Source organism: Eupeodes corollae, chromosome 1 (assembly GCF_945859685.1).
Source record: "Eupeodes corollae chromosome 1, idEupCoro1.1, whole genome shotgun sequence".
NCBI lineage: Eukaryota > Metazoa > Arthropoda > Insecta > Diptera > Syrphidae > Eupeodes > Eupeodes corollae.
Window position 1 is genome coordinate 27,358,033 of NC_079147.1, and position 16,102 is coordinate 27,374,134.

The window sequence follows — 16,102 nt, forward strand, 5'->3', positions numbered from 1 at the left end:
AAGAGACTGAATTACGACAAAAAATTTTCGAAATCTTGAAGGCAAATGCGGATTATACTATTAACGTAAATAAGACCAAAACCTTCGAAAACGGAATACAGTCAAGAACTGGCAGGGTCTAGCTGTTTAGCACGAATTTTCAATCTTATTACAAATCGGAAATGTCTAAGACTCAAAGTTGTTGCCTGCATAGATGAGACGTGATAAATTCTGCTTTGTAATGAAAAAAGTTCTCTTCCAACGACAAGGAGTGTTTATGGACAATTAGATTTTACTCTAGGTGGAAATAACTATTTCAGGGATGAGTTTTTAGAATCAGAAATGAGCTTGATTTTCTTCAAAGTCAAAATCGAAATTCTAATTTTAGTTTGTAGACCCCAGTAGATTTGAATTAAATTTTAGCTGCCAATTTTAAAGAAATTGGACGACCCAATATTTGCGTCAAGATTAGTGCGTAGGATTGTAATGCTACTCTTCAAAAAATAATTCTGGCCATGAAGAATGTTTTCTCAAATAAGCTATTCGGATTCGGCATAAAAACTGCAGGTCCTTGCGAGAATGATTGAGAGTTGTTATTAAATAGGTTCCAGTTCTATACGGACTGTAGGAAGAATGTATCATTATTTCGAATGGAGAACGTGGTTAGAAGGCTTTTATAGGATCTTTTTCTCGCACAAAAAACTTATTACTTGGACAACTTTTGAAGCTAAAACTTGTTAATGCTTTACTTTTTGAATATTTAAACCACTCACCTTGCAGTTTATTTTCGTTTCAGCTAAACAAGGAGCTATTCTGTTTATTATTTCATGTTTCTGTTATCTTCCAAGCTAAAAGCATCTTTCTTGAAATGAAGAAATAAGTAAAGGTAACCCTGTTCAAACTCCATCATCACCATTAACAAAGATAAAGAAAGAAAAAAGTAACAAAACGCATCATAAACATATGAAAATCCGTACAACACACAGGTGTGGTTTTTCTCTGAACGCACTTGCAACTTACGACCGTAACTTATCAGAAATTCTTGATCATTGAATTGGCCAGCATATGGCCATTGGTTTGGTAGCGACGACGCAGCCGCCGATGCCGATGTTTCTGATGCTGCTATTCGGTGTTTGTGGGTCGAGTAACCACCAAACTAAAAAAAACAACAACAACAACCAGAAAAATAGTGGTAATGGTCTTCTGCATCACAGCATGGTCTTTAAGCCTTCTTCAATTTACCAGCCATATCATATACTATGAATGGGATGGATAGTTCCATCGATCTCTTGTGTTCCTATAACCAACCAACCAACAACACTTTTGCCACTATATATGAGTGGCTTACTCAGACCATCAGCCACCATCAGGCCATCGAATGTTTTGACCTAATTATTTGTGTTTCGGTTTTGGCTTAAGATCGGAATGGAGTTGTGCGGTTTTTTCGATACTTCCTGGGATAATCAGTTGGGAATTATTACACGCGAAGATGTTTGTTTTTATTTTCTTTTTTTCTTTGTTATTGAATCAATTGAATTTTATTGATTTTGTTTTTGTTGTTGTTGTTGCTGTTGTTGATGATGATGATGATAGTAGTTAACGTTGAACTGTTGAAACTGTTTGTGGTAATAAAGGTGAGGGTGAGAGAATTATCAAAGGTGTTCAATTATTATTTGATTGTTATCCGATTGTACCATGATGATTATCTACAAAAGTATTTGTTGTTTGATGTTTAAAAGAAAAATCATGACAGCGCATTCATTTGAATTAAGGCGGTTATTGATGATGTAATGATAATTGAGTGATTATGATGTCTTGTAATAATGTCAATCAAAGAAAAATTAGGGAAACATTAAGTGATTGTATTGAAAACAAGAAGACATAAATAGGACGATAAACTGTTAGAAAAGTGTTTGTCCCAAAAAAAATTGAATTGAGATTGAGGGCGCGATAAAGTTGAAGTTGTTTAAGTTCTTAAAAAAAACATGTTGGGAAACACTTTTGAGGATTTGGCACTAATGCAGAATTATCAATTTAGTAAAAATATAACGTACAAGATTTTAACATGGTCAAGCCTATGAAGGATGAGAGTTTTTAAGGGTTTTCTAATATGAGATTCATTTGGAACTATAGAGCAGCTGGTAATTTGGCATTCGACAGGTAAAAACTACAACGTTATATCGAACGACGCACGCTTCCAGAATTATAGAAATTGGTACAATTAGTCACAATTCCCAAAACAAAAGTTCTTTTGTTACACTTTTTCGGTGTGAAACACCTTTTCGGTCAGAATTATTGAAAGTGTCGGGAATACTTGAACTTTCAGGAAAATTCAGTGGTTTAAAAAATAAACACCATGTGCGTCGCTCAAGAACAACTGAGATCATTGCTACTTTAGCTCGTAGTTAAACTAAACTACTAAATTAATTAGGACAATGATTGATGCTAAACGCTTTAGGCAACTCACTTCGGTTGGTAGATTTAACATTAGATCCATTATAGGATTCCTTACTCGACACTGCTAAATGGGTAGGTATACTTTTCGACTTGGTGCAAACGATTTTTGCAAAAGCTGCATGGATAAAGAAAAAGAGGAAATAGTGTCTAGGTTCATGTCATACCTTATTACAAAGACGAAGACTCTACCTTGAACACTTTTACTACCATGCTATTAGTAATATAAGAAATTCCGATTTCTACTGTCTCAAACGCTTCAAAGCTAGCTTGAACCGATTTAACGAGTAAGGTAGATCTTATGATCCACGTGGTATCACAACTGATTAACTATTGGTCTTGGCCACCTTAACCTACCCTAACTTAAACTAGTTCTTAGTGTTGCAGAAAACCCAGGTTTCTATTGTAGAATTCTATAAAACACTGTGTTTGCATAAAGACTTTGGTCTAAGCTTTCGACTAAAGAAGAAAGCCGGTTGATCACTAGAAATGATTTAGACTTCTATTGAAAGTTTCACCTTTGAAGCTGCGTTAATTAGATCAGTTGCCGGTTTTGAGGTAGTGATTCTTAAAAAATCCCTTCATGTTGGTGCGGTTTTTTGGATATCAGAAGGATTGGATCTTATTTATTCGAAAATATGCCTATCGAAATTATTACCGCGTGAATAAATTGAGCTACCGAGCTTTTGTTTAACTAGACAGCGCTAAATGCCACAAAATTAAGGAATCAATCATAACCTTGCAGTACCCGTGGCGTGATGTTTACTGCGTTGGACTGTCTTGAGTTCAATCCCTGCCTGTGCCATCTAAAGTTTTTTTTTCCCACGAGTACTCCTTTTTGCGAGGAATTTGACAAATCCTCCAAGAGTAATTTTATCATGAAAAATGCTTTCTCGGATTCGGCTTGAAACTGTAGGTCTTCTTCCATACCTTGCAACATTATTCGCACACAGGAATGGTTGGGAGTTGTAAGTCACTAGGCTCTAGTATTTAACACACTATTGTACCACCTTATTTATTTTATTTTTCATCATAATGTTGCAAGAAAATTTTATTGATCGTAACATTTCTCGTTAAGGTGTTATCAATTGGCTACCAATGTCTAAGAGCTATGTAATATATAAGTTCTATGCCAATTATCCACAATCTCCAAGATGGGATTCGTAAATTTATCGAGGACATAAAGTAGCAAGCTGCAATAAATCATTGTCAAGAAACCGGTGGCGTTGTAAGAAAACAATAAAAATCGAAATCGATACGCGCAAAATGTGTGGTCAACACATCAACCAACGTTTTCGCGAAACTTCGTCGTCAAGTTTTAAACGTAAATAATTGTAATTGATGAAACTAGGTAAAATTTAGAAAACCTGATACTCCAATCCAACCCCAGATGCCCAGTTAATTTCATTTTAATGTGAAAAAGATCTTCCTCGTAGCAATAAATTAAAATCCTGTCTCAGGTCTTAAATCTTTTTCTCTTTAAGATGCGTGAATCTGAATATCATAAAATTTAATTTGCATTCATAAAAAGTTTAAAAATATATAAATCCTGACTTATAAAGACCTTGAAAGTCTTGGGATGAGCAAGCATCTTAGTGAGGCTATTAAAAAAGAAAATACTACAGAAAACAAGAAAAATTAAATCCATTAAAATCCATTGCATGACTGATAAGTGAAAGAGTCTCTTAATTTTGAGCCACTTAATATGTATTTCTTCTAAAACTAGGTTAAGATAACTTTATTTCATGTTTCTCCTCATGATATCTCCCATATTCAGTGCCTAGAGAAGGTATTATAAAACCCCACAATTAAAACCATGAAGTTGCATGTTACTTGAGTTTTTTTTATTAGCATACGAGTTTATAGAACTAGCAGATAACATTGAGATTAAAAAACAGACTAAACTACGAGTAAAATAAAAACAACATCAAAAAGTATCAACTTCAATCTTAAAATCGAGTATTTTTATTCCAATTTATAAGATTCTCAATCTTAGTTTAAGTTTATGTAGGTATATATCTAAAAAGTTCTTTTATGGGACAACTTTTAGTGGGAATGCATTACATACGAGTATTTTTAGATTAGTAGAGTCCATAAAAGTCAATTTTGCAAAAATGTTTCCAATTTAATTACAGCAATCAGAATCGTGTTTCAAAGGATTCTAGATGTTGATATTATAAAAAAAAGAAGAAGAAGAGGATTCAAATTAAGACACAACTTAGTCAATTTATAGCTTCCTTTTGGACAGAAAAATGTCTTTGGATGAGCGTTAACATCTCTTCTGCTGATGCGTAAATTATACAAAAGTACGATGTAGGAAAATTACATTAGGACAAAGGACGAAGAAGTGATTTAGTTTGGTTCTATTGCATCATAGTTTAGAAAGTACTGTTACATTATTAGCAGCGGCGTGTTACCTTGCTAAAACGATAAACATTAACTCTGAAGTATCAACCAAAATTCTTGTTTTAAAGGACGCAGAAATATTGAATCAAATTTTTAGTTAATTTTTTAGTTAATTCTTTCGCGGGTACAAACTTAATCTCAAAATCTTCTACTCTTCTTGATTATAATGGTTTCAAAAAGAATCCGACATAAATTAACTCCCGCATTGGAAACACTGTCCTCAAGGACTATCAAGAAATGGCTGCTCCTTTTTTTATTCAGTAAATTAAAATGTAAAATTTATTAGGCAACTAACTTTACAACAGTCAACAACATCAGAATAAGCCTGATGCGCAGGTGTAGAGAAAACGCGACCCAAACGAGTCTGCATTTGGCTCGAGACCAACTTGAAGGTACAAATAAATTGTTACCTTTAGAAAAGACTTCTTTTTTTTAACATGTTCATTTATTCGATCGTTGGTGGTTGCAAACATCTTGACTTGACTATATGACTATGACTTGTGATGTCTTGTTTTATGTTGCAACTATACGCCATCATTGCCATGTTGCATGACAGCCGCTTCAAGGTAATTTGATGGAGTTATTTGAATATATTAGGCACAGACTGGGAAGTACCTATTTTGCAGAAAAAAGAAATGTTAAAAAGTCATGGCACATCATCATCAAGCTCAGGAGCAGAAAGAGAGAAAGAAGTAGAAAATTGATGGTTTAAGGAATCTAGAACGTGAGAATATGAGTTATGGAATCACTGAAATAGATCATTGGGCTGGAGTTGATGAAGGTGGTTTTCAAAGACTCTTCTGGGCTTCATGTTTTTTGTTGTTGTTGTTGTATGAGTGAAGGGGAAGAATATATAGACAGTAAGGTACATAATGTCCGTATAAAATTCCCGGTCTACGTTTTGTTATGCTTCGATGATTCGTGAGTTATTTTTCAATTAGTCGAGCTACTGCAGGGAGTTCTTGCTCCTCTATGATGATGATGATGACGATCGAAAAGAACAATAGCGACGTGATTTGAATTCTTCTATTTTATAACTTATTTTTCAAAAAAAATAAAAAAAAGTGAGGGAACAGAGAAGGTGGCAATAGGACAGTAGGGTACTTAAGTGTTTGGATATGTAGTTTGCGTGTCGGCTTGTTTTTTTTTGCTATGACTGACGTAAGTCCGACACATTTTGGACTAGATGATAGTGGACAGAATAAGATTGATTTGTCACGATAATTGCATAGAGGGAATGTTGTACTGTTATAAATGATACTTTGATTTGGGGTTAGATAAAAGCTTCAAATTACAATATTGGAAAGGGGCCTTAATGTGAACGTCTTATTCTTGTAGAGAAATCTAGAGTTTTTCTTTTTGGAATTTAAAATTGAAATTACACAAAAAGATGGAGAAACTTAAGTTGTCATGTCTTTTACCTTTCATAATACTTAAGCATTATAAAAGCACATCTCCCCTAAGAGATATTACTACTGTAAGTTCTTTAAATAGGCATTAGGTCATTCTTTTTTATTCATTAAAATAATGCGTTCATTAGCTAAAGGAAAAAAGTTAAACCTAATTAAAATCTTACAATTATATAAAATGTACCTACAATAATTATTAACGTGAGAATTTTTCTTATTTTCTTCTTCCAGGAATTCTTAAGTGCTGACCTAGTTAAGGTAAGAAAACAGAAAAATAGAAAATACTTCTAATGCAAAAACATTTGTACGTATGCTAAAAAGAGAAACAAGTGTTCAAATGAAATCTTTAGAATCAATCTCTTTTAAGCTTCTGTCTAGCTTAAAGGTGTTACAGAGTGCATAATAATTCATCAAGATAAATATAAGAAACAACACAAATTGTATTCTTAACCAAGTTGTATTTTTATGTTAAAATAGATTTTCTATTAATAAGAATAAGAATGTTCAGTTAGAAAAATTAGCATTCTTGTATAACATTAGGAACATACATAAATGCGAAACATTTTTATGTGCGTGCTTTTAGATATTTGAAATTCTTAACATCTTTTCTCTGTGAGTATTTTATATTTTCTTGAGTCTAACATAAATTCTATTTCAATAGCTTTTTTTCTAATATTTTTCTGTGGCATCAATTCTAATCTTTATGACTTTTTAAGTAATTGTTCGTGCGTGAAATGAGTAATAAATACTCAACACGTACAATTCAAGTAGTGCAGTCAAACTATGTGGAAAACTTAAGAAAATAAAACCATCTTACATACACACAAATATAAACCCTCCATCATCAATGAACATATTTTCTATCTTAACATTGTAAGTTTTTATTCTTTTGGTTTTGAGAGGTGTACTTCTGTTATCTTGTAAGATTTAGGCCTTGTCGCATTAAGATGCCAGAATTAATGTTAAGTTTTTATCTTACTGACATTAAACGTGTTATGGGATAATTTAAAGTGCGGGAATTGTATAAAAGACTTCTTGTCTTATTTCAATAAAACGTGAGTAGAATGTACCTATGTACATAATCGCTAGAGGTTTTCATAAATAGGTTAAATTCTAAGAAATTTGTTTTAATTGCATAAAAGAACTGCTTTAAAAGTAAGCTTTTAGCAAAACAACGTACGTATGCTCAAGATTTTAATGGGACATTAAAATTACAAAGAATATTGAAGAGAATTTACGATTTTGAGTACAAGTTTTGGGGTGTTTTGATATAATAACAAACTAAGTTTAAAATAAGTTTGTTTTGTTTTATGTCAGAAGGAACTAAGTCTTAAGCTAATCTTCCCTCTCACATAAAAAATTAGTCGAAAGAATTTGTTGAGGCACAGTGTTTGATTCGATACCTGAAAATATACGTTGTAGATAATCGTTCAGTGAAATCAGTATAATATCACAGATCAGTATAATATCACAGATAATAATACGGTATGAAATCAAAAATGGATATCAGACAATTACTCGTCACGGTTACGGTTGAAGCAACATATTTCTTTAACGGAACTTTCCATGACCAATTCACCGCACTTTTGCTTCTATATAAGTTCTTTAACTTTACAAATTGTATCCTTTAAGTCTTGAATCGATTGAGGAGTATTTTCAAAGGCCTTATTTTATTTCTCACGTTGCTTTACAAGTGAAATGATAACCTCAGGGAAACGTTGTATGAGATCTTTTGAAAATAAACGTCATTCACATACAGCTTGGTAGCGCAATACCAACACCGCAATAGGAATAAAACAGACTTAGCTTCTAATAAGCTAGGTTCAATAGCATCACCGAACAGCGCCTGTGCACAAACTGCGACAAACAGTAAAATTTGAGAGTGGTAAAGCTTCTAAAAAATATTCTGGAAATGCAATCTGATCAAACGTAATTGTAAGCATACCAATGTCAATTTTGCAAGACTGGTCAATTGTAAGAAATGGGCGCAAAACTACGTCATCGTCAGCTTCTAAGCTCGATTAATAAAGTTAATTTGCTTGCAGCACAGTTTACTGTTCCATATGACGCTACCAATGAGAAAGAACTTGAAGGCGTAAACGATTCTAAGTGACTAATCTTTTTCGGCAGTCGTTCAGTTGTTAAAGCACACTCGTCCGTATTCACAAATAGGATGGTCCGGATAGTATCCCCTCTATCGAGGTGTTTTTCACCGCTGGCAAAACTACTGCTTAAGTTTGTCTATCTTACTTATTCTACAGGTCTCTTTAAGAGTTCATGGAAATGTCCAGATTGTCCCTAAAAAAGGCGAATCTTCCTTCCCCTTTATCATTCGATTTCTAAGGTCATGGAAACGATGATCAGTTTTCAACTTAAAAAATGTCTTGAAGAACGAAAGGTTTCTAATAACCTGCAGAAGGACTTTCGTAATAATAGGTCCACTGGTAATATTATGGTTTATCTCACCAAATAGTGGAAGAAATCTTACATCATTTTGGAGAAAGTAAGATTATTGCACTTGATATTTCGAAGGCATTTGATAGAGTTTGGTACCAAGCTCTCATAATGAAAATGCGTTTGGTTTTAATGAATCTCTTCGTAGTTAGGTTAGAAATTACCTTTTGGATACTTCAATTCAAGTATTATTGGACGGGATCAAATCTAATATCAACAAAATAAACTATGGCTCCGTTTTTCTCAGACACTCCTTATTTGATAAATGATCTCTTGTCTGGTACTTGTAACATACTTAATTGTTTCGCTGATGACAACACCCTCAACATTTTATGTTCGTATTTAGATTCTCATCCTTTTCCTTCGGACGTTGACTACCAATAGTAGCGTATGAAAAGCTTATTAAATTCTAATATTGAAAGTAGAGTTTAATGCTTCCAGAACTCCAGAACGATGCAAGAAGTATTTTACTGGCTAAAGTTTCCAAAGATCTTAATCGTCCAAAACTCGAGTAAAGTTCTCATATTTGGGGTGGTGCCCAATACCGTACTTGAGCCTTTTGGATAGAATGCTTCAAACCGCCAAATATTTCCCTTTCATTACAGTGTGCGGACATTTACTTTTGATCTAAAATTGTATAGGACAAGCCTTAATACTATTGTGACGAATTTACCAGCTGCACCGCCCGCCAAGTAATCTGCCCGTGAGGGACTCGCCAAACACCAATGCAGGGCACCGCACCGTGGTGTATAAAATTTGCACCTGCGCACTATTAATTAATTAATTAACCGGATTAACTAGAACACTAGAGTAGGTAGTGTTGTGGTTATGTGCGAAAATTAATAAAGAAAACAAAAATGACATTTGACATTCGGTACCACCTGGCTCGATTGTGTTCCACAATCCACACACCGGAACTAAAGAGTCGACTGAACGGTTAAATGAAACCGTTCAGAAGATCCGGTAACTTATAAAAAATCTCTTATAAAGAAATTCATTTCAGGCGAATTTCCTTAGGAAATTTAGATCTGGACGAACTAAGGAGTATGGCACATCAATCGAAAGGGAATTTAATGCCGAATACGAAGAACAAATTATCTAGTCGATTTATTGCGACCTGCGGAAAATTAATTTGGTGACAGCTGGACAGAAATGGCGGGAAATGGAAAACTTCCAGGAGCTCGACAGTGGAGAGTGGAAAAAACGGAAAATCACTGGAAGACAGTGGATGCCCTATAAAAGAACACCGCATCTTTGAGGAAGTTGCAGTTGATTTGGCTTCTTCTAAAATTCTGGCGACTTAACTTAAAAGAAAACTTAAATAAAAGAAAACTTAAATAAAACAAAAACCTTAATAAATCCTCTCGGGAACCGCAATTAAACTTATTGTCTTCTTTTTTTTTGTTGTCGTTTGCCTAAGGTTCGCTTTTGTTTCACTGGTGTCAGATGTGGGGTTAGTCACAGATCCAGAAAAGATAAAGGCTGTCCAAGAATGGCCGATTCCTCAAAATAAGAAACAAGTCCGAAGTTTTTTAGGATTGTGCTCTTACTACCGACGATTTATTGCCGGTTTCTCTACCATTGCTAAGCCTCTGTCTGAGTTGACTGAAGAAAATCGTCGCTTTGCATGGAATGTCAATTGTGATATGGCCTTTAACGAACTTAAAGCTAAATTAACGACAGCACCAATTTTGGCATTTCCCACTACTACTGATGATTTCATCTTGGACACCGATGCGTCCAATTTTGGAATAGGCGCCGTTCTCAGCCAACGGCAAGGCAATCAAGAAGTTGTCATTGAGTATTTCAGCAAAACCCTAAGTGGCCCAGAACGAAATTACTGCGTAACAAGAAGAGAACTCTTAGCCGTCGTTCTCGCTACTCACCATTTTCACCATTATCTTTTTGGCCGCACCTTTACTCTGCGCACAGACCATGCTTCGTTACGGTGGCTGTGCAATTTTAAGCATCCAGAAGGACAAATGGCAAGATGGTTAGAGCGCCTCCAACAATACAGCTTCAACATCCAACATCGACCAGGTACACGCCATGGGAATGCAGATGCATTGTCCAGAAGAACATGTGGCAATTGCAAACATTGCAACAGGGTAGAAGAGCTGGAGGAAGAATCTTCAAGGCGTGCCCTTATTACTTCCGTTTCAGGTAGCATTGACCAGGAGCAGAGAAAAGATCCAACCCTGGGGAAGGTTATCAAATGGAAAGAAGATGGTAAACGTCCGGATAAAGCTAATATTTCGGGTCAAAGTGAGGAACTTAAATCATATTGGGCTTTGTACGATCAGCTCTGTTTAGATAAAGGCACCCTCGTAAGAGTGTGGGAGGAGAAACCAGGTCAAAGTAACAAACTCATAGTGGTCCCAAAAGCTTGCGTTCCAGCAATACTCACTTCACTACACGACAGCCCCAGTGGTGGCCACTTAGGTCAAAAGAAGACACTGTCGAAAGTCAAATCACGGTATTTTTGGGTTGGACGAACGGTAGATGTTAAAGTGTGGTGCCTGACTTGTCACACCTGTGCCTCTCGGCGTGGCCCCCAACGAAAAACGCGTGGAGCCCTTCAGCCAAGCCGACCAGGATGCCCCTTCGAACGCATTGCTATCGATATTCTGGGTCCATTGCCCAAAACAGATGCAGGTAATCGTTACATAGTCGTCGTTATGGACTACTTCACTAAATGGCCAGAATGCTTTGCCATTCCCAACCAGACAGCAGAAACAGTACTGGGGCCGTTAGTAGATCAGGTATTCTGTCGTTTTGGAGTTCCTCAGGTTATACACTCCGATCAAGGACGCAATTTTGAATCTGAAGTATTCCAAGCCTCGCTTAAGGTGCTGGGTGTAGAGAAGACCAGGACGACGCCCCTACACCCACAATCGGATGGTATGGTGGAGAGGTTTAATCGAACACTGTTAGACTATCTTGCTAAGTACGTCGATAGCCAGCAAAGAAATTGGGACCTTCATCTTCAAACAGCCCTCCTTGCTTATCGCTCCGCAGAACATGAAGCAACAGGTTTCTCACCGGCATACCTTAACCTTGGAAGAGAAGTTAAGCTTCCAGTAGATCTTGCCTTCGGCTCTCCTAACACCACAGACTTGGACCCTCCTATTTATGCACTAGAATTGAGACAACGTTTGCAAAAATCACATGCAATTGCTCGCAATAATCTAAACTTAGCGGCAGACTCAATGAAAACTAGGTACGATATTAAAAAACACCCAATTCACTTTCTTGCAGGTGAAGAAGCATGGTTCTACAATCCAAAACGCAGAAGAGGGATATCGCCTAAGCTACAGAGTGACTGGGAGGGCCCAGTTCGAATCATATCGCGGCTATCTGAATTGGTGTACCGGATCCAGTGTAAGGGCAGTAAGAAAACAAGAGTCATCCACGTGGACCGTTTGGCCCCTTTTAAACCTAGACCAGAACTCAGCAGGAGCCCGAGTCCTAAGGAGGGGGCAATGTGACGAATTTACCAGCTGCACCGCCCGCCAAGTAATCTGCCCGTGAGGGACTCGCCAAACACCAATGCAGGGCACCGCACCGTGGTGTATAAAATTTGCACCTGCGCACTATTAATTAATTAATTAACCGGATTAACTAGAACACTAGAGTAGGTAGTGTTGTGGTTATGTGCGAAAATTAATAAAGAAAACAAAAATGACATTTGACATTCGGTACCACCTGGCTCGATTGTGTTCCACAATCCACACACCGGAACTAAAGAGTCGACTGAACGGTTAAATGAAACCGTTCAGAAGATCCGGTAACTTATAAAAAATCTCTTATAAAGAAATTCATTTCAGGCGAATTTCCTTAGGAAATTTAGATCTGGACGAACTAAGGAGTATGGCACATCAATCGAAAGGGAATTTAATGCCGAATACGAAGAACAAATTATCTAGTCGATTTATTGCGACCTGCGGAAAATTAATTTGGTGACAGCTGGACAGAAATGGCGGGAAATGGAAAACTTCCAGGAGCTCGACAGTGGAGAGTGGAAAAAACGGAAAATCACTGGAAGACAGTGGATGCCCTATAAAAGAACACCGCATCTTTGAGGAAGTTGCAGTTGATTTGGCTTCTTCTAAAATTCTGGCGACTTAACTTAAAAGAAAACTTAAATAAAAGAAAACTTAAATAAAACAAAAACCTTAATAAATCCTCTCGGGAACCGCAATTAAACTTATTGTCTTCTTTTTTTTTGTTGTCGTTTGCCTAAGGTTCGCTTTTGTTTCACTATAAAGCCAGCTATCACTAGAGCTCTGGCACTTTAAATTGACTTGGAGTAACACTTACTTACAGAAAGCTATTAATTGTATACTTCGCGTTTTCCATAAACTAGAAAAACACACATCACTAGTTCAAGGCCAAATTCGCTATGTGACTAATAATGACAAAGAGTGCATCACCAGAGTCCACAACCCAAGTCAAGGACAATTATCAAATGCAAACCACAATCATCGCCCTCTGACTCAAACCCATACCTATATAAGTCTCATCATAAAACCACAAGATATGTGCATGTTGTTTCTTTTGCATCATAGCCAGTCGCCGCCACCGCCGCACCGTGTCGTGCTGGGCCGACTCGTCGTCGACCAAGTTTGTCGGTCGACTTAATCTTTGAGTTCATTGTCAATGTCGACTATGATGTTCGATTCACCTTATGCTTAGGTATAGTATGATGCGACATCAACATCACATCAAGTGTGGGTTTTCTGTGGTCACTTAAGCAAATCATCACTTTATTCTACTATTAACCCAATAAAAATGAAGAGCAACAAGAAAAACAGCATATCGGATTAGGTTTCATTTTTGCTGGCATCATAAAAACTCTGTTAAAATACTTCTAGTTTACCAATATACATCAGTGCACCTTCTTTGAACGTCTCTCCAGCATCATCATTAAAAAAAAGGACAAAAATGACAGCTGAGTCATAAGTGCATATTATTATTACAAACGCAAATCACTTATCTCCAGCCCACATAATATGGCTAAAGCAGGGACAGACCAATTACATTAACTGACTGGCACCATATCGCAGGGAATCAAGTTTCCAACCAACCTGTTTATGCTCTTTTTAGCCCATCTCTTCGTTTGACATTTAATTCATTAAAATTCTCAATAAAAATCCAATTTTAATAGTGCTGTGCAGTGCTCTGATGGTACTGTGCTGATGTGATGATGCTGCCTCTTCCCCTTGTGTGATTCAATAAAAATGTTGTGCCATCATCTACGGAAATGTCCGCCGAAACGCATAATGTCCCTCTCTGATGCGTCGTCGTCGTCGTTGCTAAACGAATGTTGGATGTTTGATCCGTTTTGCTTATATGGCCAAAACAACCTTCGGCAAAGTGGAATTCATATAAATAAGGTACGAACAACACAACTCGACTATGACGTAAAAGAATAACAAACTTAAAACAAACACAAAAAATTATATATGTATATAAAAACTTGGTCGGACAACTTGATGGGATATGGTATAAAGGAGGTTCAATGGAATCATATATGCGCGGAGACACGGAGAGAACCAGCTAATCCTCGTATGGAACAAGTTTTCACGCCAGCTCTTTTATTTTGTTGCTATTCGCCAGATTTATAAGGAAATAACCACCACCGATCCAGTGATTTTATACTCTTCTCTGTATGAGATTGTATGTGGCGCAGATGGGTGAAGGGGATGAAAATTACGACACAAGATCGAAAACTTGCTAAAATTACAGTTATATTGGATGGAAAACCTGAAGGAGATGATCGCGCGCGTTTTTTTTTGTATACTCGTATATATATGGAAGTGAGTTCATGTTAACGGCCGGCAGCACGCGGGGTGATAATGGCGGGCTATGTAGCGCGCGCACAGTCCGGGTCCAACCATCACACAAGGTGTTGCGAGAATAAGGCTCTTTTATATTTCTTTGGATCCACATGGTTTTTTAGCGATATGCTGTGCGCTGCGCATGCTTAGATACTTATAAATATATATCTTAAAGATACAAACGTGGAATCTCCTCAATGCAGTGATTTTTCAGCTCAGTTTGGTTTGGAGATGGAAATTGCATTTTGGGGATAATTGAACCGGTTACCCGACTGAGCATGAGCATCAACATACCCAACAGCCATATTGGTACCCTGGAAAGGCGGTAAATATTTATAAAGGAATTTCGACCAAGAATATATTTTTAGCCAAAATCGAGAAGGCTGCAAATAAGTCTTGATATAATTATTCTATCCGACGAATACGAGTGGGGTCAGAAGGAGTTATCGACGAGCGACGACGGGACGACAACGTTGCGTTGTTCTTTGTTTAATTGCGTGTTCGAAGCAGACAGACAGACAGACGGACTGCCCGACACCACAGAGAGGCTTTGAGAATATAACTACAGATATCCAGCAACAATCAACTTCTTTTTCTTTGGTAGAGCTTGTTGATGTTATCCTGAAAGAAGGATCACCAGCATTAAATAAACAGAGATTGTGTGAAATACCAGGCGTAGTTGCTAATGACTGTTAATTTGTGCTGCAGGAGGTCTATTTGAACATCTCAGACTGGATGTTGGCGCTGCTGCTGGTTGGATGGTAGTCTGTCCTTTGGATTGGATTCTGTCCTATCAAGTTCAAAAGAATTTATACACTGACTGCGGATGGTGGGATATCTTATTTGCGTTTACTATATTTGTCGCGAAAAAAAAACATTGGTTTGTTTTAATTGTTTGCGAAGGAGGGAAGTTGTTTCTTTTTTCTATGGTAAGAGAGATACGTTAAAAAATGTTTTAGTTTATTGTTGATTTTGTCTGTGAGAAAGAAAATGGAACTGGGATTTAGAACCATGACATTGTTGTTATTTTTTAAAAAATATAAAGTGATAAATGTTAAGTATATTTTAAGAAATAGTTTTAAAATGCGTTTTATTAGGTGGACAAATTAACAAATTCTGGGAATCGACAGTCATAAACACCAGCAAGCATGGCTTGCCCCTGGAATTGAAGGCTTTTTAAAGGAAATGGTAAATTTGTAGGAGTTATTGGGATTCGAGGAACTATTAGCTTTGTACCTTTTTCAACGCCGCCAATTAACATATTAGCATTAATGGTGTTTCACCCAAGTATAGTGTAACGCCTAATCATAGGGCATTTATTGAAGACCTTGCGATGGCACATCGGACAGCTCAAGTAAATTAAGAAACTCTACTTGATATTAAATACTTTGTTCTGAGCCCATGATAGTGTGTGTTGTCGAAAGCCCACCCATCTTCTGTTGTTAACAGTGTTTCAGAATAGTTTCATGTATTAATGTTATTATAAAAAACGCCTATTAACAAGTAACGATAAAAGGACCAAAAGCAAGCAGCACCTAATAATAACCTAATAATTATTGT

The 16,102-nt window shown here is 36.6% G+C and overlaps 1 protein-coding gene across 1 annotated transcript in view; it reads right to left on the reverse strand.

The window, feature by feature from the left end:
• Positions 1-16,102, reverse strand: part of LOC129953725 (autophagy-related protein 16) — a 323,558-nt gene that overhangs the window by 135,076 nt on the left and 172,380 nt on the right. The gene's annotated exons all lie outside the window — the stretch shown is intronic.